Below are 24,691 nucleotides of genomic sequence, written 5' to 3'. Positions count from 1 at the left end.
CAGCCTCCCGAGTAGCTGGGACTACCGGTGCCCGCCACCACGCCAGGCTAATTTTTTTTTTTTTTTTTTTTTTTTTTTAGTAGAGACGGGGTTTCGCTGTGTTAGCCAGGATGGTCTTGATCTCCTGACCTCGTGATCTTCCTGCCTCCGACCCCCAAAGTGCTGGGATTACAGGCGTGAGCCACCGCGCCTGGCCCAGATTATATTTTAAAAGTATATTTGGCGTTAGTTTTTGAGCTTTGATTCATGATAAATTTCATACAGATTTTTAGTGATACTGTTAAAAACATAAGATGAGAGTAAAAGGAAATCTACTTCATCCATTATAAAGATTAATCTTGAAATATAACAGCGATAATTTTATATCATTATCAGAATAGTGATAGTAAAGTGACAATGAAATAAAAAATTATCATGTGATTTTTATCACATTGTGATGAAGCTCTAGCCTGAAGTTGAAGTATTATATTAATTACAAAATCATAGTTAGTCATATATGTCATAGATGATGTATATAGATGAATGTAAAATTTTTGTAACTTTAAAATTTTGTGAGTCTTAGTCTGGACATTTATCAACTTATTCAGAATGTAAAGTAAAATCATATTCAGAAATACTGGGTAAATTCTGAGTAGGAACAAAATCTCTCAAATTCATAGTTTATAAATATAAAAATTTTAAGTATGGTAAATTGATTATTTTATTCTAGGAGGAAGAAAAATTAATTATACTGCTTTGTTTTCATTTTGCTATTGTATTGCCTTTGCTACTTCTGATAAGGTTTTGAAAAAATAGGATAATCATTTTGGAATAACTTTCAGAAGTATTTGCTACTTCTGTTATTTTTTTGAAAAATAGGCTATTTATTTTGATTATTGTATGCTTAGTTTCTAGAAGTAAAACACATTTAATTATTTTGATTAAAGTTACATTGGTTTTATCATATCACTGACATCTTTTGAAATTTGGCATCATAAATTCATCTTCTCAAGATAGATAGAAAGTAGTAGAGCATTTATTGTGTCATTAGAAATTCTTGCTGTGAACATGTGTGTGATTGTGCTCTAGCTAAGGTCAGTGCTGGAGAATGCTACTCAATTCTGTATTCTGTTTGTTGTAGTTACTCCAAATAGAGAGAAAAGCCATAGTCTTGGTTTCAATCCGCTTTTCTCTCTAAGACATTAAAATCCCCGAGAACTATCTAATTTTAAAGAAATAGGTGATTCAGTAGTCAATAGCACTAAAGATATCTGTCCCCAAATCGACTTGTCTGAAACGATATGAAAAAGCAAACTCCATCTGGAGTTCAATCACACTTTCCCATATGGTTAATCACCAGCTGCTTATGAAAGGGAGTGTTGTCAAGGCTGGTAGGCCTGAAATTAGCTGTGCAGCTGCATTTTGGCTTATAGGCAAACCCTGTAACAAGATGAGAATGTATGAAGGCAAAGATAGATATGACTCCTGTATTCCTTTTTATTCCAATGCTGAAAGTGCTGTATTAATTTTAATTTATATTAAAAAGTACCTAAACTTGTAAGAAGCAGTCTGTATTACTTTTTCAGCTCCAAATTAAAGCCAAATATAATCAACATGTGCCTAGATGTGAGTAATATTAACACAAGTCCCAGAACTTTATAACTGTCATATGAAAGTTTCTGAATTTTATTTTTGTGGCTCATTTTACTCTACTATTTCTAATTACTCTAAAATATTTACTCTAATGTATTGCATTTGATCAGAATAATGGATTTTGTTTTTGTAAATTTTGTTTTGTTTATAATTTACAGGCAATGTCCTAAACATTTTGAAAGCTGACTTTGAGAGTAGGAGAGTGGTAGAATTAGCCTACTGTAAAATGCTCTTGAATGCCTGCGGGGGATGGGAGGTGGCTGGATGATGAGAGATTGCTTAATGGGTACAATGTGCATTATTTGAGTGATGGATACCCCAAAGCCCTGACTTTACCAGTATGCAATCTATACATGTAACAAAATTACACTTGTATCCCATAAATTAATACAGATAAAAATAAATAAACATTATTATTAGTAATGATTTTTTAGTTGATGTCTAGTTACTTGAAGATATTTAAACTTTATAGACCTTTCAAATGACAACTGCTGAAGTTATCAATAATATCTCTCTTTTGAAGTTTTAACATTTCTTTTTGAGTGTCATCAGTAGTCTTAGCCATAAATAGAAATAGGAGGCAAACCATTATTCCATTTTACCCAAGCAGAAAATTGAATTTAGTATCTGGTGTGTGTTACATACAGACTATTTGGTTAGGGATATTGGACCTCGTTTCTGTCCAGTGAAGCATTATGGGAATTAATGCCTTCACACATTTGCCACTGAATTTCTTATATTACAACACTGTCGCAGATAGTTTTGGGTATCTTTCTCATCTTGAAACACTGGACCAGATCCTTTGGGGGAAATCTTTATCCAAAGTGGCCATGGGGGCAGTGATCATTTATGTCCATTGGGACCAATAATCAAGGCCTACGTTTGCTGATTGTAATGGGGAAGTTTCCCCTACTTTAATGGTAAGCAATTACCTGTAAAGGAACTGAATTAGAAATATGATGGCTTTTGAAACAAGGTTTTTCCTATAGAAATATAATTTAATGCAAAAAGTGCACATATCTTTGAGTGTACAGCTCGATGACTTAGACACTGATGATTTTAACTGTGGCCCAGTACTAATTGATTTGTGCAATGTGCATATGAGACTGGAGAAGAAAAGTTACAACAAAATTTACCATAATGGAATAACATATTTTGAAGGGGATAATGTAAGGATACATTTTGGCACAGTTTATATAAACATAAACATGTTATTAAAATGCCATCCCATGATTGTCACACTCATGAGTATTGTTGTTAGGTTAAAGCATTTCATCAAAGGATCATTCCTTTCCGTTGTCAATCTTCAATCATAATTTCATGTAGACTTCTCTCATGGAGAAATTAAGGGTTTTTGAATAATCAGTTCTAGTATTTCCATGTAAAGAACATGACATGCTAGCCACAAACTGATCTTGATGTACTTTAACATTTTCTGATGTGCCACAGTAATTTCAGTGGTCTAGACGCCTTTATTTATTTAACGGAATTGTTTTAATAGGATTTTAAAAAATGCATTTCTAAATAATATCCCTTAAGTGAATGTGATGATAAGAAACTATCTGTGAGTGACCTGTCTGTCTATGGTATTAGAATGGCCCAGCCCGCTTGATATGAACACATAATAATTCTATGGTTGACATTTAATGATGCTTACTATATGCTGTGCACGTGCACTAATTTAATCCTTGAAACTACCTTACATGGTAGATACTATTGGCATCCTCCCCATTTCACAGATGAGAAGACAGAGGTTAAGTGACTTGCCCATTGTCACTTGGTTGGTAAGCAGTAGAGCTGAGATTTGAATCTGGCATTCTGGATCTCCAGCCTGTACTTGATATTTATACTGTAGAGGGTAATGGACGGATTGAAAATGACTCTGTCAGAGACTATTTTAGTTTGTGAAAATCTCATAAATTTCCTAGAACAAAGGCCATTTACTACTGAGCAGGTGATACTTCAGACGTATGTGTAGACAGAAAAAATGCACCAAAGAAAGGCTTAGCAAGAGCAGGCATGAGACACAGACAGATCTTTTACAGCACTGTTGTGTCATCCTTTCCTTTGCTTTTTCCAGATGCTGCTATTACTAACCCTGATGATGAATGATTTTGTCACATATCCTTGTGAAGATTACCTAGGATTTCCCAGTAAACAAATGTGCCCAATGACATAGTTAGCTTTAAACATCCAGCAGACCCAGACGCCACAAAGTTAATTTATGAGCATGCCAGGTCTAGTAAGTCTTTTCTTAACTTCTTCTCCCTTCTTTCTCTCTTTGTGACAATCACACAGAGGCCTGAAGTCAAGGTTAACATGCTGGGAAAAGAGGATTGGAGAAAGAGAAGAAAGTAACTTACTGTTTCCCCTTCTCCAATGCCTGATAACAGCCCTGGCTGTGGGAAGGAAGACAATTCTATTTTAAATTAAGTTCAGTGTATTGATCAGAATATGGAAAGGATTTTCTAAGTTTTGAATTGAGACTGTGCTTCAGATCTAAAGTCGTTATAGAACTTTGAATGTCGTGGGGCCTAGAGATTTTTAATCTAGGGTCAGGGAAGAAATATCTCTCACAACTGAACAAATGTTAAAGGGACACAGAAGTCAAAAATAAAGATTCACTTTTATTATATCCCATCCACCATGCTTGATTAACTTGTGTAGGAAGAAATCACTAGGAAAATAAATAACATCTTCAATTATGTAATTAACTAGCTAAAATATAGAGACATCAGAAGGAAAGGGAGCCCAGTAAGATTGGAGATGCTGAGCTGCATGCAACCAGTTAAAGCTGGTGGCTCCTTTTTTAAATTCTCCACTGTGTCTTCTGATTAGTATCTTGGATGGGAGTGAGATCATATACATGTAACCATTCAACAAATTGTAAAGTTGATAGAGATATAAATTATGATTCTTTTCGTATTTTGTACATTGGATTATACCAATGATTATCTTCATTATATTTTTCCATATGTATTTGTTTTCTGATGCAGCTTTTCCTCCCTGGAGGGATTGCATTTTTACACTTATAATTGCTGGCTTGTATTTAAGACATAACTTTTTTAAAAATAGCTTTTTTTGGAAAGTTTGATGAGGTTTTCAGTTGTGGCTATTTGATAGTTTATTCATACCACCAATGGGGAGACAAGAATCATTTTTAATCTTGTTAGAAAACTCATTAAAATAGCATCCATTTATTTTTTGGAACTGGAATTTTATATTCCCAATGACAGAAAATTTGATCCATTTAAAACAAAGATCAGATCACAGGAGGCTGCAAAGTTTATGAAGCTTTTGAACTGCCATAAACTTTAAAATTCAATATATAATTTTTGATGTAATCTAAGCTCCTTTGTGAAACAAAGTGGAATAAACAAATAGATACATATATTAACTACATATAAAAAGATGGTATTTCTGTACATTTTAAATATACAAAATTATAGTATATATTGTTTATGGGTTATATTAAAAGAATACACTGATAGACTAAAAAATTATATGCCAAATGTTTGATAGTGATTGGGTAGGGTTAGGAGGTAGGCTGTCAATTGGGGTAGAAATTGTACTTTAGGAAATTTTCTTAAAAAATAATGATTTTATTCCTATTTTTTTCTGTGTTTTATTAATAAAATCTTGAATAAAAAATAACAAATACTTAACAATTCATTCTACGTGGTAGAATCATGAATATTTATTGTACTATTCTTTAAATTGATCTATATTGTTAAACCTCTCAAAAGAGAGTCAAATATGTTAAGACAGTATGAAAGATAGTGTATAAGCTGTGCTTTCGACTCTGGAAGAATTTATAATGCAAAAGTAAACAAGCCTGCCTGAGGTGAGACAGATGGGAGGTAAATAAAGACCAGCAAAGTATTTTACTAGATGGTATGCATTATGACATATGAACCGTGTTCTTATCATTGAGACCCCAGCATATTAAACAGTGGTAGAACACAAGAGCGTGTATTGTAATTAAGTAGAGTATTGTGAGTAGCATGTATGTAGTGTAAAGTTTAATAGCATGTTTTGGTCTGATGTGACATCAGAGATAGAAAAAGAAATACAGGCTTAGTTGATTTTCATGTGGCTTTTCAATTGTCATTGCAAGAATATAATCTGTTGTTATCGGGTTTGAGAAGTACATAAGGAACTGCAGTTCCAGATTGTAGAGACCCAGGAATCTGTGAAAGATGAAAAGGACAGTATAATAAGGTTAGATATAATAAGGTTAGATAAATATACCTAACTCACTTGAAACCTTTGCATATTCTTCCTGCCGGAACCAAAGATTTCTACTTGACCAGTCAAGCTAGAAGGAAGTGTGTTCTATTGAAAAGTGTTCTATGACCACAACTTGTACTGGAAACACCTGTGGTGATTTTTTAAAAATGAAGATTCTGACCACATTCCAAACAACCAAATCAGATGTTCTGAAGGTTTGGATAATGTATTTTAATTTCTTATTGAGAATTGTTGGGTTATGGAATAGTAATTTGATAGTAGATTCTGGCATGAAGCATTAGAATGACAGAGTCTAAAAGTCCTCATTATAAAGCTATATTTCAAGAAGTATGAAACAGAAATCCTATAGAATTAAATAAAATCTGAATGATTCAAGAAAATGAGCAGGCAAGCACAGACTGGGAGAAAATTTTGCAAGAGACACATCTGATAAAGAACTGTTATCAGAAATATACAAAGGATTCTGAAAGCTTAACAATAAGAAATCAAAACCCAATTAAAAAAATGGGCCAAAGATCTGAACAGACTCCTCACCAAAGAAGATATACAGATGGCAAATAAGCATATAAAAAGATGCTTCCTATTATCCATCATTAGGGAATTGTGAAATAAAACTGAGATACCAGGACACATGTATTAGAATGGCCAAAATATAAAACTCTCACAACAGTAAATGCTGATGAGGATGTGTAGCAAAAAGAACTCTCATTCATCCCTGGTGGGAATGAAAAATGGTAAGCTATTAATACTTTGGAAGATGGTTGAGCAGTTTTTTAGAAAACTAAACATTCTCTTATCATATGATCTAGCAATTGCACTCCTTTGTATTTACTGAAAGAAGTTGAAAACTTATGTATACACAAAAACCTGCACATAGGTGTCTATTGCAACCTGATTTATAATTGCAAAAACTTGGAAGTAACCAAGATATTCTTCAGTAGATAAATGGATAAACTATGGTACACCCAGACAAGAAATTATTCAGTGCTTAAAAGAAATAAGTTATCAAGCCACGAGAAGACACGGAGGAACCTTAAATGCATATTCCTAAATGAAAGAAGATCATCTGGAAAAACTGCATACTGTGTGATTCCAGCTATATGACATTATGGAAAGGCAGAACTATGGAGACAGTAAAAAGATCAGTAGTTGCCAGTGGGAAGTGTGTAGAGAGGAGGATAGAGAGAGCACAGAGGATTTTTAGGACAGTGAAACTATTATTTAGGATATTATAATGGTAGATACATCTTATTATATACTTATCCAAACCCATAGAATGTACAACACCAAATGTAAACTGTGGGCTGTGGCAATAATGAGGTATTAATGTAGGTTCCTTGACTGTAAAATAAACCTACCACTGTCATGTGGGATCTTGCTAGTGGTGGAGTTTGTGTGTGGAGGGGGTGGTGTATGGAAATTCCTTGTACTTTCTGGTCAATTTTGCTGTGAACATAAAACTTCTCTAAAAAACAAAGTCTCTGATAAAAACTGTAATCATTGATTGGTTCCTTCATTTATGTATTCATTCAAAATGTTAATTGCATGCTTATTGTGTGTTAGCATTCTGTTGTCCTTTAGGCAAATAGAGATAAGTAAGCTAGTTTAATTGAGGGACAAATCAATAGGTTATAACACAGTGTGATAAACAGTGCAATTGAAACAGAAACAAAATACTTTATGGTCACTGAAAATAAAGCTGCTAACTCAGTTTTAGTCAGTTAGTTGGAGAAGAAATTAGGTATTGAAGTATGACTGAGTTTTCCGATTAAATTCTTTCAGGCAAAGCCAATAGGGGCATGTGAAGAACTAGGGCAACCATGAAATATGATTGATCATCTCTCCTTAATGTCATTCACTGGACCACTATCATTCTAATTATGGTGTTATAAGGTTATTTTTTTGATGATGAGGCTCTACATATGTAGTTTGAAAATGATACTAATGATTATATTAACAAAAATTACCGTTATCTAGCTCAGGTATAGAGAAAGAGTTTATATTAAGAAGTCTATTAACATCTTGTCAATTTTCCTCTTAACAAATCTGAAATAAGTGTTTTTATAGTTATTCTAATTAGTTTACATTATTTAGATTTAATTAGGCTAGCATAGATTATAATAGGACCTATGCATTTGTTTAATAAATTAACATTTTAGTCAATAGATTGATTTTTTAACAGGGTGTTTGCTTATATGAGGGTCTCTTTATATCAGTGATTAGACCAATCTAACATTCTAATGGAGATGGTCTGTTTGCTTTCCAGCTAATGTGATAAACACCAACAGTTCAGCATCAACACCTTAATTACACACACTGAAGGCTAATATTAGACAAATTGTATTCTGTTGACTACTTTCGGTTCAGTGGACTTCAGCAATTGAAATAAGCTCTTTAAAGACAAATAAATGGTGCACCTGCAAAGTACATGAACACTATTATTGCCATAGAATTTGACAGAGGCTTTTCAAAAAATCATTCGGTGTGGTAAGGGCTCTAGATTTGAGTACCGTTAACATTTACTGCGGTATGCTTGGCTGTGTGTTAAGTACTTGCTATAATTTTTATTCTTTTTTTTACTATGTATTATCAATAGGAATCTGGTATTTTTATATTATGCCATTTTATCTTGTGGTTTGGGAAGTTGAGCATGTATGAGTTCATTACCTTCAAATCCTACTCTTCCTACATCTTCCTAAGCAATAGCTAATCTATGTAATATTATAAAAGCTATTGATCAGTGGGAAGACTATTTCCATAATGAAATATTTAGTACACAGTACATATATGTTTTAAAATAAATTATAAACTAAATGATGAAACAAGATATAATATATAAAATCTAAGAATTTAGAATAAGCTTCCTGGTAATAACAGAGAAAAAATAACTAATGAGGGCTCAAGAGTTATCTAAACATTTTTTCAATCCAATTTTAAAGACAGAGCATATTTTTGTTTGCAACATTATAAAGCATCTTAGGCTTTTTTAAGATCCACTATCAAAGCAGTAGTAAACAGAAGAAGCTAACCATCTTTCTTTCAAAGAAGCTTGAATATAATTCATGAAAATCACCAAACATTTTTAAAGAAATATGTTAACCCATTCATAAAAGCATATATTGAGTACTCCCTATGTACCTGGCACTGTGGTATGGAGGTAAAGGTCATGCACCCCAGCTTCAAGGACCTCACAAAAAATGTAAGCCAATCATGACAATAGTAGCAACAATGGCTCACTGTACCCTTTGAATATGCCAGGCTTCCTTATAAACATTTTGCATGCGTTGTCATTTCAGCCTCACAATAATCTGAATCTATATAAACTATTATTAATTTCACTTTGTGGATGCGAAACACAAGACAGAGGGAGAATGAGAACACTTGCCCAAGATTACACAACTAGTATGAGGCATCATAGAGAACTGGACTGTGATCTGTGCCCCCTACAACCCATGTGGCTTACTAGCCTGCTATTCAGACTTCTCTCAGTTTTGGGGGTTATTGGCTTTGATGGAGAAGCTCCCAGAGTAATGAAGCTATCCAGAAGAAAGATAACTATCTTTTGGGGGGGCTGTGGGGAGGACAGAGTCTCACTCTGTTTCCCAGACTGGAACGCAGTGGCAATCATAGCTCACTGCAGCCTTGAACTCCTGGGCTCAAGTGATTATCCTGCCTCAGCCAGCCTAGCTCCTGGGACTAAATGACTACACGTGCATACCACCACACCTGGCTAATTTTAAATATTTTTTGTAGAGACAGGGTCTTACTATGTTACTCAGGCTGGTCTCAAACTACTAGCCTGAAGCAATCATCATATGTTGTCCTTCCAGTAGCTGGGATTATAGGCATGAGCCACTGTGTCTTGCCAGAAGACATCTGAGTCAGAAGAAATAGCATGGAAATATAAAATAAATTAGAACATAAAAGAAACTAAGTAGCTCAGTATGGCTTAAGTAGAGTTCATGAGTGTTGGGAAAAGTAGAGAAGTTGGGGCTGTATTATAATGATTATGGAAAACTGTGAAAGAAAAGTATGAAAGTAACATGGTTGGATTACCTTTTAGATAAAATAGAAAGGGAATAAACTGTGAACAGGTGAGACTAGTGGCACAATCCAAGCAAGAAGAGCAAAGGGCCTGAGCAATGGCTGTACAAATTAAAAAAAAAAAATTCAGATGTATTTCAATGGTAAACCTGACAAACTTTGATGACCTATTTAGTTTGGGGTGAAGGGAGAGAGAAGTGTAGTCTAACTTCCTGGTTTCTGGCTTGGAAGACTGAGTGGAATGTGATTAATAAACTTGGAAATAAGGTTAGATTTGGTCTGGGGAGAGGGAACAGAAGGAGTTTAAAGTTGAGATCCATTGCTTTGAGTTGGCTAGTTATGTGGATCCAGAACAAAAGACTATCCTGGCCATCATTAGCATATTAGTTTAAGCCAGAGATCCATATGGCATTAACAGAGAAAGTCATAGTACACCAAACATTGGGACCCAAGAGTAGAGCCCCACATAATATGAAAATTAATGAGGGACAGAAAAATGAAGACCACAGCGAGGAGTGGCCAGAAAAGGAGGAAAATCAGGAGCAAGGGGTATCAAACAATTTCTCTTGTTTAAGCACAATGAAACACAGAGAAGAGGCTGTAATTCAAGAGCCTTAAATACTAGTTTTTTAAATTTAATTCTATCTCTAATTTCTCTAAAACTACTTTCCCAAACTGTCTTGTACCTATTCATTAAAACACCTTTGATTTCAAATTCTGTGAGATTACTCCTAAGTCAAACTCTATATTATAGGAATGTGAACTTGTGCATTCACAGGAGGAAATACTATAAGCTCTTAAGTGGAAAATACGGTTACATACAGAATTCTCTCAGCATTTTGCATAAGATACCCAGAAGTGTTCTTTAATGCTATGCAATCATATTTGCATATTTCTAACCTTTTCACCAGTTTATTGACATATTCTACCATCATGTTAAGTGCAGAGAGAAGCAAGAAATGGGTAGGAAATATCTCACACATCAAGGGAGAAGAAAACAATAAAAGGCAAATTTGGACATAGTTTTCTTTTGGAATCCACAACACCTGCTACATTTCCTGAAGCCTAAAACGGCCTCTGTTGCTTCGACTGCTGCTCAAACCATCTGCTGAGTACAAAGAGGTGGTCTGCAGCAGCTGAAAACCTTTACAAATGCTTCAAGTCAGGCTTGTTGGCACGGTAAGGAAGCAAGTGATGTACTGATGCCAAATTCTGTTCCTGTTTCTTTCCCTTTGCTGCCATGAAAAAATTAACCAAGGCTTTAAGAGCTGCCATTGACATAAACATGATTTAATAGCTCTTTAGCATTTCCAGGACCACAGCATTAGCAAGAACCTTGGAGATGTTTAAGAGTAGAATCTTGAAAATCGTTCTCTGGCAAGTTATTTTAAAAGCAGATGTTGTAAGCGTACTTCAGTACAGCTGCCTATTAGGTGACAGTACTTCAAACACATAGAACGTGAGGGAAATGTACTTGCTGTTTTCTTTATAGGATGGCAACTGTCACCTGCCTCTCTTAAGTGAATAGATTTTCCTAGTTGAGGCCTGCTCTTTCTTCTGTTTTCCATGCTTCTCTCAAGCGTGGTGATGAAAGACCTGTTTAAAGTAGGAGAGCTGTCAGTACGAATCGATAATCTATGCAATTGATTATTTACATAATTATCTCTTTGATTAGAGAGGGAGCTTCTTACAAATTAGGACCAGGTCTTATTTGGGTTTAAATTCTGATTGTACTTTTTACTAATTTGTAAACTTGGGCAAGAAACTTAGCCGCTCTGAGTTTTGGCTTCCTCATGTGTATCTCACTAGGTCGTGTCATGCCTAATCAAGTTAGCTACCTTTTTCAAAAGTTCCTAATTGGGTGCCTGGCACAAGTGTCCAATAAATGTCTATCAAATAAAATAGTTATGTAACTGTTATAAAAGATTATGTTTGAATTTCAAATGTACGTAATTATTTTTTGGCTTTATCTTCCACTTTATGTTACAGGCAAACAATTCCAATTCATTTATGGTTATTGTAGAAGTGTTTGTTCTAGTGTTCATGTGAAAATTTGCATCACACATTTGCCTTGTAATTGTATAAAGGCTCTTCCTTTCATGTACGAAGCAAGTCCATGGTTAAAATCTGAAGGGATTATGTTGGCTTGCTGGTCATTTTGTCAGTCAGAAAATTCAGAGGAGTTTTACCTTGCCATTCCCTTGAAGAACTGGAGAGTTTGGCCATAATCTTTGTTTTCATTTTCTACCTATATCCCCTTTCCTCTGTCTTATCAAAATGTACTTTTTAAAAGACACTGCTCACATCTAGCGCTTTCTTAGATAATTGACTTACAAACTAATCCACATGTTGGTAAAATGGCTAAAAACGGCTTAAAGCAGTGCTTTTTAAACTTTTTTTGAGACTTGTGAGGGATTCTATGGGGAAGCCTGATGGACAGATGCAGGAGCTTCAAGCCAGTGAGACTCTGGTACTGCACCCCTAGCTCTAATTTCAATCGAAAAATTCTACTTTAAAAAAGTTTTTATGTATATATACATATATATCTACACATATATTTTATTCATATATTACATATATTTTTAAACTTAATTAAAGAATAGATTTTACTGTTTTAAAAAGGTGAAGATTATTTACTGGCATATCATCTTTTAGTGTCATTACAATTTCTTTTTTTTCTCTTTTTTTTTTTATTGTGAGACAGAGTCTCACTCTGTCACTGAGGCTGGAGTGCAGTGGCGTGATCTTGGCTGACTGCAACCTCTGCCTCTTGATTTGAAGCGATTTTTGTGCCTCAGCCTCCCAAGTAGCTGGGGTTACAGGCCTGGGCCACCACACCCTGCTAATTTTTGTATTTTTAGTAAATTCAGGGCTTGGGTTTCACCATGTTGGCCAGGGTGGTCTCAAACTCCTGGCCTCACATGATTTGCCCACCTTGGCCTCCCAAAGTGCTGGGACTACAGACCTGAGCCAGCATGCCCAGCCCAGTGCCATTACAGTTTCATCACAAGACTAAATAATATAACTGAAAAGATTTCTCTAATCTTAGAATCCTGGCTAGTGATAGGAAGTGATAGTCACTAGGGATCACTGCATGGTCACTAAGCAAATGAAGCAGAGTTACCCCATATCTTTCTTTGATAGAGTTATTAGATTGGAGATAAATCATTTGACATGCAGTATTTGTACTTCTATAATTCATTTAGCGAACTGTATCATACATTTTCTTGGATAAAAAGAATAAGTATAAATTTAGAGTCCTTACAATTAAGTGAACTAGACATGACAGAACATTAACTAAAGGACCTGATTTATAGCTATGCATTCATCTGGGGAGAAATTTCTATTGACAACCTCAGGGCTATGCCCATAGTCTCATCCTATTCACTCATTTTAGAATTAGTGGCTTGAATAAAACTATAACGATTGAAATCTCATCAGATTTGCAGATGGCTAAGCTGTGAGGGACACAGAATGTGTTGGATGACAGAATTAAGATTCCAAAAGATCTTGACAGGCCGGAACATTTTAAGCTGATATAATGTAATGAAATTTAACAGGGACAAATGTGAGGTCCTCTACTTGGGTCAAAAATCAGAAATACAACTGCAGAGGATGAAGAAATTATAGCTTCTGGGAAGAATGCGTGAAAATGCTTAGAGGTATTAGATGACAGTCGTATTTTTAGAAATCAACAATGTGATGTGAATGTGCCCAAAGCTGATGTGGCTTTTGGGGATTCGTCAATTAAATAAATAGAATCTAGAATGAAGATGGACACTGGCTCATCTTTTTAAAGACTGCTTGGATTTAACAGTGAGAATGTACTGAGAGGTAACTAGACAAATTAAAACACATCCAAAAAAGCCTGGATGTAAAGAGACTTCAAACTCTTTTGTGTGAAGAGAGTTCAGACCCTGAACTTTAGGGAATAAGTTCTGTATGACCTACAGACAAGAATAGGGTATACCAAGGGCATCATATACAAGTATTTAAATTGTTGACATTTGAAAAATTCTGGTATAACTCTGGAAGACATAAGACTAATTGGTCGAAGTTAAAGATAGGAAGATGGCATCTCAATGTAAGAAATAACTTTTTAACAATCAGAACTGTCCAAAGAGGGTACCATCTCCAAAACGTAATTTGTTTTTCTTAGTGAGGATGTGAGATTAGACTGAGCCCCTATTGATAGAGATGTTGTAAATACAACATTTTAAAAGATAGCTTAATGGGATAACTCGTGATATCTCTTATAGCCTGAGATTTTATGATCATTAATAGGGAAATTAAAGACAAATGACAAGCGTGTAGGATGTTTCAAGGCAGACTGGTTCTCCATTTACCTTTCAACTTGGAAGTAAATTTATAATCATCTCTTTCGCATATTAGTTAACAACACACTCAGTTAAAGTTAAAATATCAAACTTACCTTCCCTTTTTACTTTTCACATTCTAATTTTTGATTCTACAATAGAAAAATGTGACTGAATTTAATAATTTTCTCAGACTCTAGACAAAGCCGAGTGCTTTAGAAGGCACATAATAATAAAATTTCAACAAATTCTTTCATTTACAAGTGTAAGCAATTAAGTCAAATAAATAAAAACAAACCACAATAACACAGCCTTCTATAAAAGTTTCACTTTATGAACTCAGAATAAAAAGTATTGAAATGCATTTTAGTTTGTTTTCATTTATTTCCAAATAGAATATATTCTGATCTCTTTCTAGTTTTTCTTTGAATCTGCCAACTACCAAGGTTTCTATGCGCCTTAGTAGTTGTGTTGGCCTTTAATTAGGTAGCCCAGCAAAATGCAGCCGCCTAACAAATGAAGGCAGTGATTGGTTGATAAGCCAATCAGGGGTCTTAGTTGCAAACAGATGAGAAAGAATTCTCAAACTTGAGCATGCGTCATAATCACTTGGAAAACTTACTTAAACACAGATTCAATAGGTCTAGAATGGAACCCTATGGTTTAAATTCCTTACAAGTTTCCAGGTGTTGCTGATGCTGCTGGTTCTGGACCACACTTTGAGGATCATTTATTACAATGTATCAGAGAGCTCTCAGATTTTCTGGGAGTTCTGGTGGAACAGATTTGAGGCCAATACTATACTAAGCTTGAACCATTGTCTGTTCTGTTGAAACTATCAAGCAGTATATTTTGGCAACTATATTTTTCTGCCGCTACTAATGATACCAGCGACAATGTCAACTCTGCATTAGGAATTCAACTCGTATCCAGTGATGCCTCTAAAATCCAGGTGCCTCCAATGCTGCCCTCATCATGCTCAGGTGTGAATGAAGAGTCTTCTAGGAAGACCTAATTGGTAGCGCCTAGATCATGTGATTATGTGGCTGTGAGGCAGGCTGAGCATTTTAGTTCTTTCTCCTACTTTGAGGAAACAGGACTTGTATTTGCAGAAACATAGGCATTAATATTAGAAAGTTCCACTATTAATTAACCTCATTAGTACATTTGTCAGCTTGGTTTGATTTATTGATTCTCAGATTTTTACTTTTATGAGACAGCTAAACTCAGGGAGAACAAGTGTTTTCTGAAAACTGCCGTGGGTGATGCTGTGAGAAGAAAGTCAGTGAAACTACGTAAGTTCTTCTAATGTGACCCAGGTGAGATTCTATGAAAGCATTTCTAAGTAGTTAGAAACACTTTTGCATACCAGGCATTGTACTGGGTGCTGGGATAGAAGGAAGAATAAGTCATGGATCTTGAGTTAAGGAAACTAAGGATCTTGAGGTAAGACATGGATCTTGCAGTTTCATAAAAGAAAGAGTCAAACAAGTAGAATATTTCAGCATAAATACTTATTTTTACTTACAAAAAATAGATTCTAAGGAATATATTAGTTACATAAGTTCATTTGTTCAAAATGACTTGTATATACATATCTGCATTTACATTTGCTCTAAATGACTTGTATATACATATATACATTTACCTACATATTTACATTTTATCTCTCAATTGTGGACATTGTGTTAATTAGATGAAACTTAACTCCTCTTTTCCATCTTCTTGGAAACTGTAAATATGGATATTTGTATTTCAAATTCTACTTTTTATTACAGGTAAATGTATAAAAAAATGCTTCAAATACAATGAATGTATAACAAACCATCAACTTACTTATTCAAAGGCGATATCTAAACTAAGAGCACTGTTACTCATCCCTTAGAGATGATGGTTGAACTTGACATTGTTTTCCTTTCTTATATCCCTTTTCTCACATTATTGAATCATTGTAACCTGAGCATTTGTTGAGTAGAGGAGCATCTTTATAATATGCAAAATGTAATGACAAGGGCATGACAGGTAGTAACGGAGCAGAGAGGAGGATGTTGTCATTTAGTATGGAGAGTGAGGAATGCTTTCTTGGAGCATGGTGCACGTGAGCCCACTTTTCGATGACAACTCTTAATTAGCTAAGAGAAATATGGGGACAGGAAATTCACGGGCAGAGACCTTGGAGGTATGGAATGGTGTGTTACATGTGGAGAAACTATTAGTTTGTAAGAAACTTATGTTATGAGGGTCAGGAGAGGTGAGAAGGTGAAACTGAAGAAGTGAGTTGAGGCCACATCACAGAGGGCCTCTCTTGGCAGAGTAGAGGGTCAGCATGCACTCTCTGTGTCACTGTGAGTGCAGCAAATACAGCTAGTTGTTGTCCAGCATCCTACTCTTCTGCTGACAGAAGAGAGTAGTGATCCACCTTTCCTTCCTTCCTTCCTTGCTTTCCTTCCTTCCTTCCTTCCTTCCTTCCTTCCTTCCTTCCTTCCTTCCTTCCTCAAGGAATACCATTTACAAAGACAAAGTATACAGACAGAATGACCATGCCACTAACATTCTCCATTCTGACTAACAGGCTGTCTGAAGCTGCCTCTATATATTCACTAATAAAACTAATTTTTTGAGACTACAGCATGAATGTCTCCAAGGCAGTATTGTACTTCTCTACAATTTTTTAAAGTTAGTTATTTAGAATTTAAGGTTCTAAGAATTAAAGAATATAAATCTACTGTTTCCCATTGTATGCATTATCGATGCCCCTTTAAAGGACTCTTTTTCATGCTGAAGAATATAGGTTTCTGTAAGTAATGTAAGTAATGAGATAGCCTTTCTATACATTAAAAGCTGATGCTTTTAAAATTCTGCAACTTTAGCATTTTCTGAATATGTAGAAGCTTTTTGCAGTGGTTGGATTTATTTAAACATATTATACACTTATTAATCATTCATGTTGCTGGGTTTAATGTAGATTGTTTCTATTTTGGCTGTTCAATTTTAAAACACCTAGTTTATAAATGGAGAAATGAAGTGAGCTTGAAATGGCTTTGTTGCTTCATGCTGTGTAAGGAAGTTCTGTGATGCCTTGCTTTTGCCACAGAGGGGCATTACTGGACTTCTCTTTTGTATCAACCTTCTTGGCAGCAAGGAAACAAACCTTTAGAAATTCATTTGTCATCACCTTTAAAAGGAAAAACAATATATTAATACAGAAAATCCCCTCAGAGCTACTGGCCACTTACGAGCTATATGTGATTTTTAAACTAGAGAAATATTTTCCTGAGTAGATGATCTCAGGCAGCATAATCTTTTACATCTTCTTGAGACAGAATCAATTAATTCTTTTCTAGCCATATCAAATTTCCTTGTGTAAAATACTTCAATATTTCAGGCAAAGCTATGACCCTTATTTCAAAAGAATGCTGGGCCAAATAAGACTGGTGGAAATAATGCATCTCATTGGCCACAATGGCCCCCTGAAAGAGAATGCAACTTTCATTAGTGCACAGTCAAGTTCAACTATGTTTGGAAAATATGGTCTCTATTCCCATGATGCCACCCTTTCCCCACCCCACCCACCCCCGCAAAGTGGCTGGCACATTTACAAGATGCTCTTTTTGCCCCCTGTGCACACACACATCAGGTTTCAGAAAAGTGAAGGAAACCAGGCAGAGGCAGAAAAAACACATCCCTAATAAGGTCCTAGGTTTGCACAATGCTCCCAATACAACTGGTACAAACCTCACTCCTTATATAAAATCCCAGGTAATGGAAACGATTATCTAGTTCAATTTGAGTCTGAATCTAAATATGATCCTAACTAAGATCATGATCACAAGATTCACGCATGCACAATACTTTCAAGCAGAGTATGATTAAAATAACGCTAAAGAGACAGTCTTCTGATATTTCCCTTTAGAAAAAAAACATACCTACACAGCTATGAAGAGTTGTTCGTTGGAAGCTTCTGTAAAAGGAACAGCAGTGCAAAGGTCACCACATAGCAGCTAAGCCACAAGCTCAAATTAAAATGGGCAAGTGTCTTATTTCCCTCTAATTTAGTTTGGGTTAATCATGCTTTAGCATTTTCACTTCCCTTCTTCCAGCCTCAGAATGAATGAGCAGTTGATTGTATATTCAGTATCAGTTTGGGGGAGCTGGTTAATTTCATTTTATGACCTCAACTTAAGTATTATACTTCAAATATATGAAAATATTTTCATGCCAATTGCCATTCAAAATTTGTGAAAATTACAATTTCTTCTTACTTCACTGTGTTTCTTCACCTCATCCCTGCAACCTTTCCATCAGTACTTCCCTCTTCAGCATTTTGCCAATCATTTCCCTTCCAAATATTTCTTCCCACTTGTGCTATTCACCTCTGTGACTCATCTCCTCTTAAAAGAAGCTGCAAGAAACTTGCTCCCGGGCTATGCAAAATCCCCTGGCATTTATTAAAGCCACAGAGAAGTTTATAGCTCCCTGCCACCGTATAGGAATGTCTATTAATTTGATCCTAGATTGACATGGGAAAGCCTGGGGCATTTATGGAGACTGTTGGATTCTAGTTTGATATCATGATGAACTTGGAAAACTCTTTGATGATTGAATACGTTCCCAATATGCGGCCTGGGGGATCAGATCTCTGGCCTGCCCTGGGGATTAAGAGGTGACCAAGGGCATTTTAAGGGGTTCATTCTCCAAAATGGAAAAAAAAAAATAGAACTCTGTCCCATACTGTGACTCCATCGCAGGAAATCTTGGACTTTTCAATGTCTGTTTCTGGACACATCCCTCAGCTTTGAGCCTTTATCTTGTTTTTCTGTGTCTGATTCTCCCAGATTCCTATTGCAACTGTATTTACCAGCTGCTCCCAGATACAGGCTTAAACAGAATCTGATTTCTAAGTCCATCTGGATAGACATATTTGTAGCTTTACCACACCCCAACCACCTTGGGATTAGTTCATGTATTCAGATGCGGAATCTGGAAGCCAGTCTGCATAGTCGGGATTCTGTGTTACTCTTACCTCTTTTGTTGCCAACAAACATTGGATTTTGCCACCTAATTTTCAGTACTCTCATCTTCCTCACTTATTCCAGTAGTGTTTTGAACTTATGATGCAGGATGAAGCTGATATCTAGATTTCCTTTCCTGTCTAGTACCCCACCGCCTCTCCTAAACCACCTTCGTCAAACACGGGAACCTGCACCAAAAATTGAGTGATTGGAATCGGGACCATGTTGCCCGTTCTCCTTCGGTGCCTCCGTCCTCCCCTCCCCTCCCCTCCCTTTCCCTTCCCTTCCTTCCATTCTTCGTAGAACCCATAGTATATCTACTATAAAGAAGCTAATAATAACTACCATTTAAAAAATCTCTACCAAATGTTAGGAAGTTCATACAAGCTATCTCGTTTAATTCTCTCTCCAATCCTGAGGGGTATTAAAAACTCTATTATATAGTTGAAGTTACTGAGAGAAGGTCTTGCATTTAGTAAGTCACCAAGTAGTAATTGAACCTTGGTTCTCTTTTATTCTGAAGTCCACATACTTTTCACTTTGCCTCACTGTCCTGGCACTAGGGGAGAAGAAGCCAACCATATGACAGTCTGGTGGTGTCAGGCGAGTAAACACTTCACCATATGTAATGCAACCTAAAAATATTCTAATGAAAAGGTAAGTCCAAAGCACAGAAAATGCTTTATGTGCTTTAGCAGATGAGGAGGAGAGTATTCTTGCTGGGCCAGGGAGTGAGGGAGATGTAGAGGGTGCTGTCATGATGTTAAGTTCAGAGGAATGAAATTTAAGCTAGTCCTTAAACAATAGGATAAATTCACAAAGCAGAAACTGAGAAACTGAAGCCAACATTTAGAGTCATTTGTACATTTGTCTGTTTTTCTGTTTTTCTATATCCTAGTATCAGTCCCCCTTTTTTTGTTGTTTTAATTTATTTTTATTTTTATTTTTTATTATACTTTAAGTTTTAGGGTATGTGTGCACAAAGTGCAGGTTTGTTATGTATGTATATATGTGCCATGTTGGTGTGCTGCACCCATTAACTCGTCATTTACGTTAGGTGTGTCTCCTAATGCTATCCCTTCCCCCTCCCCCCACCCCATGACAGGCCCTGGTGTGTGATGTTCTCCTTCCTGTGTCCAAGTGTTCTCATTGTTCAGTTCCTACCTATGAGTGAGAACATGCGGTGTTTGGTTTTTTGTCCTTGCGATAGTATTGCTACTATAAAGACACATGCACACGTATGTTTATTGCGGCACTATTCACAATAGCAAAGACTTGGAACCAACCCAAATGTCCAACAATGATAGACTGGATTAAGAAAACGTGGCACATATACACCATGGAATACTATGCAGCCATAAAAAATGATGAGTTCATGTCCTTTGTAGGGACATGGATGAAGCTGGAAACGATCATTCTCATTCCCCTTTTTAAAGGCCTTGTGAATCCCATTCAAGATAAGAAGTTTCTTTCCCTTTTTATTTATGGCCTTTTGTTTTTCCTCTTTATTCTATATTACTGAATTAACCTAAGGTCTCAAGCCTGAAATTATGAAGCTACTTAAATTATAACACCAAGTTATCAGAGAAATAGAGTAGGACAATTATTTTGCATTCTGATTTTTCTTTCCTTTTGTTTTGTAAGAATGATCTATAGCACTGACAACAAAAAGTAAACTCTTTTAATTAGGTATATTGTAAGACATGTGAGGAAGGGTAAGATTCAGATGGCATGTGGCATGAAATAATTAGACATAAAATTTTCAAAGTACTAAAACTAGTTAAAAATTTATCTGTGAGAAACTACTAAACTGGATGGGATGACTTGAATCATGAAAGATTATATTAAAATTTTGGAGTGGCTAAAAATTATATGATTGAAGTAAATGGTTTTTGAAATAAGATGGAATATAATAACATGAATTATTAGGGTTATTTTTTTAAATAATCATAGGACTAATAAAATATAGACTGAAACCACATGCTTGTTGTAGAAGAGTCTCCAATTATATTTCTAAGAATCAACATATGAAGTATATATAGCAACCTGTTTAATTTTCTCTTATATTATTTCTCAGTGTATTCCATGAATTACTATCCTCTGGATATTAATAGCATCTTATTACAGATGGGGTCCATGGTAGAATTCACCAGGTTAAATAAAACTAAACAAATTTATTAACTTGCTATGAGAATTTTTAGACCTTTGAAATGGCTAATGAGCTTTATAATTATCCAAGAGTTTGTAATACATTTAACTCAAACTTATCTGTACCCAGATCACATGTGTATGTGTGTGTGTGTGTGTATGTGTGTGTGTGTATGTGTGTGTGTGTATGTGTGTGAGAGAGAGAGAGAGAGAGCGAGAGAGAGAGAAAGAAAGAGGGAGAGAGAGACTATGAAACATCATATGACCTAGTATTCTTTGGTATCCCAGCTTAGGAAATGCCAGTATTAAAAAAAATACAAAATAAAGTTGAAAACGAGACTGTTTGAAGAATTACAATTGTTCAAAATAAGAGAACACGGAAAGGGAGGTTCATAAAAATATAGTTCATTTAAATCAAAATCTTTATTTGAAACACAATTAGAAAATCTTTTCTTCAATGAAGTTTGTCATGATTATACCAGCTTATACCAATATCTCAAATATCTGAATTCTTGTAGTTCAAATTGTCAACTTTGGCACTTAGCATATTTTACATTATATTTTTAATTTTCTTTACATGTATGTATTTCATCTTGCCAATTGGACTATGAGAGCTTATAGAACAGATGCCTTGTAATGAGTTGATTGTGGTAATTTATGTGATTTTCAGGTCAATCACATTTTCCAGTATTTTGTTCCATCAAATCATGTGTCAGACAACTCATTCCATCTGAGGTCCAAGAAGAAGGGTCATTTCATTTACACATTTTGGAATTTGAATTTCTAGTAGAGTGACTTATACAAACTGAGACATTGATAATTATCTGTTAATTGTAACTTAAACATAATGATAGGTATTTCCTGGCTTCACGAGAGAAAACAGAAGGAATAGAATAGATTTCAGCCCTTGGAATTAAATCATATTAAACTATAACTATAAGGAATGTGAAACCATAATATGGAAAATTATATGTGTGTGTGAATATAAAGACCAAGTGTGTGTGTGTGTGAACAGCAATGATCACTTTTGCTTAATTTCTCGGGGGAAGGAGTATAAATTGTTTTTGTTTTAAAAGTTTTCTACAAGGCTACAGTAACCAATACAACATGGTACTGGTACCAAAACAGATATATAGACCAGTGGAACAGAATGGAGGCCTCAGAAATAATGCCACACATCTACAACCATCTCATCTTTGACAAACCTGACAAAAACAAGCAACGAGGAAAGGATTCTTTATTTAATAAATGGTGCTGGGAAAACTGGCTAGCCATATGCAGAAAGCAGAAACTGGATCCCTTTCTTAAACCTCATACAAAAATTAACTCAAAATGGATTAAAGACATAAGTGTAAAACCCAAAACCATAAAAACCCTAGAAGAAAACCTAGGCAATACCATTCAGGACATAGGCATGGTCAAAGACTTTATGACTAAAACACCAAAAGCAATTTCAACAAAAGCCAAAATGGACAAATGGGATCTAATTAAACTAAACAGCTTCTGCACAGCAAAAGAAACTAGCATTAGAGTGAACAGGAAACATACAGAATGGGAAAAAATTCTGGCAATCTACCCACCTGACAAAGGTCTAATATCCAGAATCTACAAGGAACTTAAACAAATTTACAAGAAAAAAAAAACCCCATCAAAAAGTAGGCAATGGTTATGAACAGACACTTCTCAAAATAAGACATTTATGTGGCCAACAAACAAATGAAAAAAAGCTGGAACATTACTGATCATTAGAGAAATGCAAATCAAAAGCACAATGAGATACCATCTCACACCAGGCAGAATGGCGATTATTAAAAAGTCAGGAAACAATAGATGCTGGCAAGGCTGTGGTGAAATAGGAACACTTTTACACTGTTGATGGGCATGTAAATTAGTTCAACCATTTTGGAAGACAATGTGGTGATTCCTCAAGGATCTAGAACTAGAAATACCATCTGACCTAGCAATTCCATTAGGGGTATATACCCAAAGGAATATAAATCATTCTGCTATAAAGATACATGCACACGTATGCTGATTGTAACACTAGTTACAACAGCAAAGACATGGAACCAACACAAATGCCCATCAATGTTAGACTGGATAAAGAAAATGTGGTACATATGCACCATGGAATACTATGCAGCCATAAAAAATAATGAGTTCATGTCCTTTGCAGGGACATGGATGAAGCTGGAAGTCATCATCCTCAGCAAACTAACACATGAACAGAAAACCAAACACTGCATATTCTCACTCTTAGGTGGGAGTTGAACAATGAGAACACATGGACACAGGGAGGGGAACAACAGACACTGGGGCCTGTTTGGTGGGGGTCAAGGGGAGGGAGAGCATTAGGACAAATACCTAATGCATGTGAGGCTTAAAACCTAGATGACAGGTTGATAGGTGTAGCAAACCACCAAGGCACGTGTTTACCTATATAACAAACCTGCACATTTTGCACATGTATCCTGGAACTTAAAATAAAAAATAAAAAAGAAAGAAAAGAAGACAGACATGGAATTCTTGACTCCATGAAAAATATAGTGTAACAGAGAAGACTAATTTAAATGAGTATTTAATTAAAATTTATATAATGAAACATGATTTCATCTGAACATATATCTGGGATATCAGGAGTAGATGCTCTTAGGAAATGATTTTTAGTTGGAAATCTAAAGGATGAGTAAGATTTAGTTAACCTGAGACTTGGTGTACTCAGTTTGGGTTATGTTGGGTAAAAAGTGCCTTCAAGACATCCAGGAAGGTAAGTTGAGTAGGCATTGGAACACATACGGCTAGGTTTTGTTTATAAGCGGAGCACAGGCTGGAGTTATACTCTCAGAAAATAGACTGTAATTTAAGGCATGAGATTACAAAGGAACTTACAGAGAGAGAGAGAGAAAGACTATAGAGGGACCAACATGGTAGTCTGGAATTTAGCCCCAAGAGTTTGAACAAGAAATGGGGTTATATTTTTAGGAATAAAGCAGATTTTAGAATAGCCAGTGTGGATTTATTTATAGAAGTACTTCACAGAGCTTCAATTTCTATGGTATTATTTTAGAACATTTTATGGGGGAAATGTTTTAAAATCTCCTTTTAGCTATTTAATTTATATTCCTTAGCTACCTAGGATTTGAGATGTGTAGTTACCTTTCCGCAGATGTGGTACCTGTAAGTCTCATACAGATCGTGACCTTGGACAGAGGCACAGTGAATTCCTCCAAGGTCGTCTAGCTTGTGGTTTCAGCTTAATTGCAACTGGGGCAAATAACTTGTATAACT

This window comes from Symphalangus syndactylus, chromosome 9 (assembly GCF_028878055.3).
Source record: "Symphalangus syndactylus isolate Jambi chromosome 9, NHGRI_mSymSyn1-v2.1_pri, whole genome shotgun sequence".
In the NCBI taxonomy this organism is placed as follows: Eukaryota; Metazoa; Chordata; class Mammalia; order Primates; family Hylobatidae; genus Symphalangus; species Symphalangus syndactylus.
Note: the sequence above shows the minus strand (reverse complement) of the source record.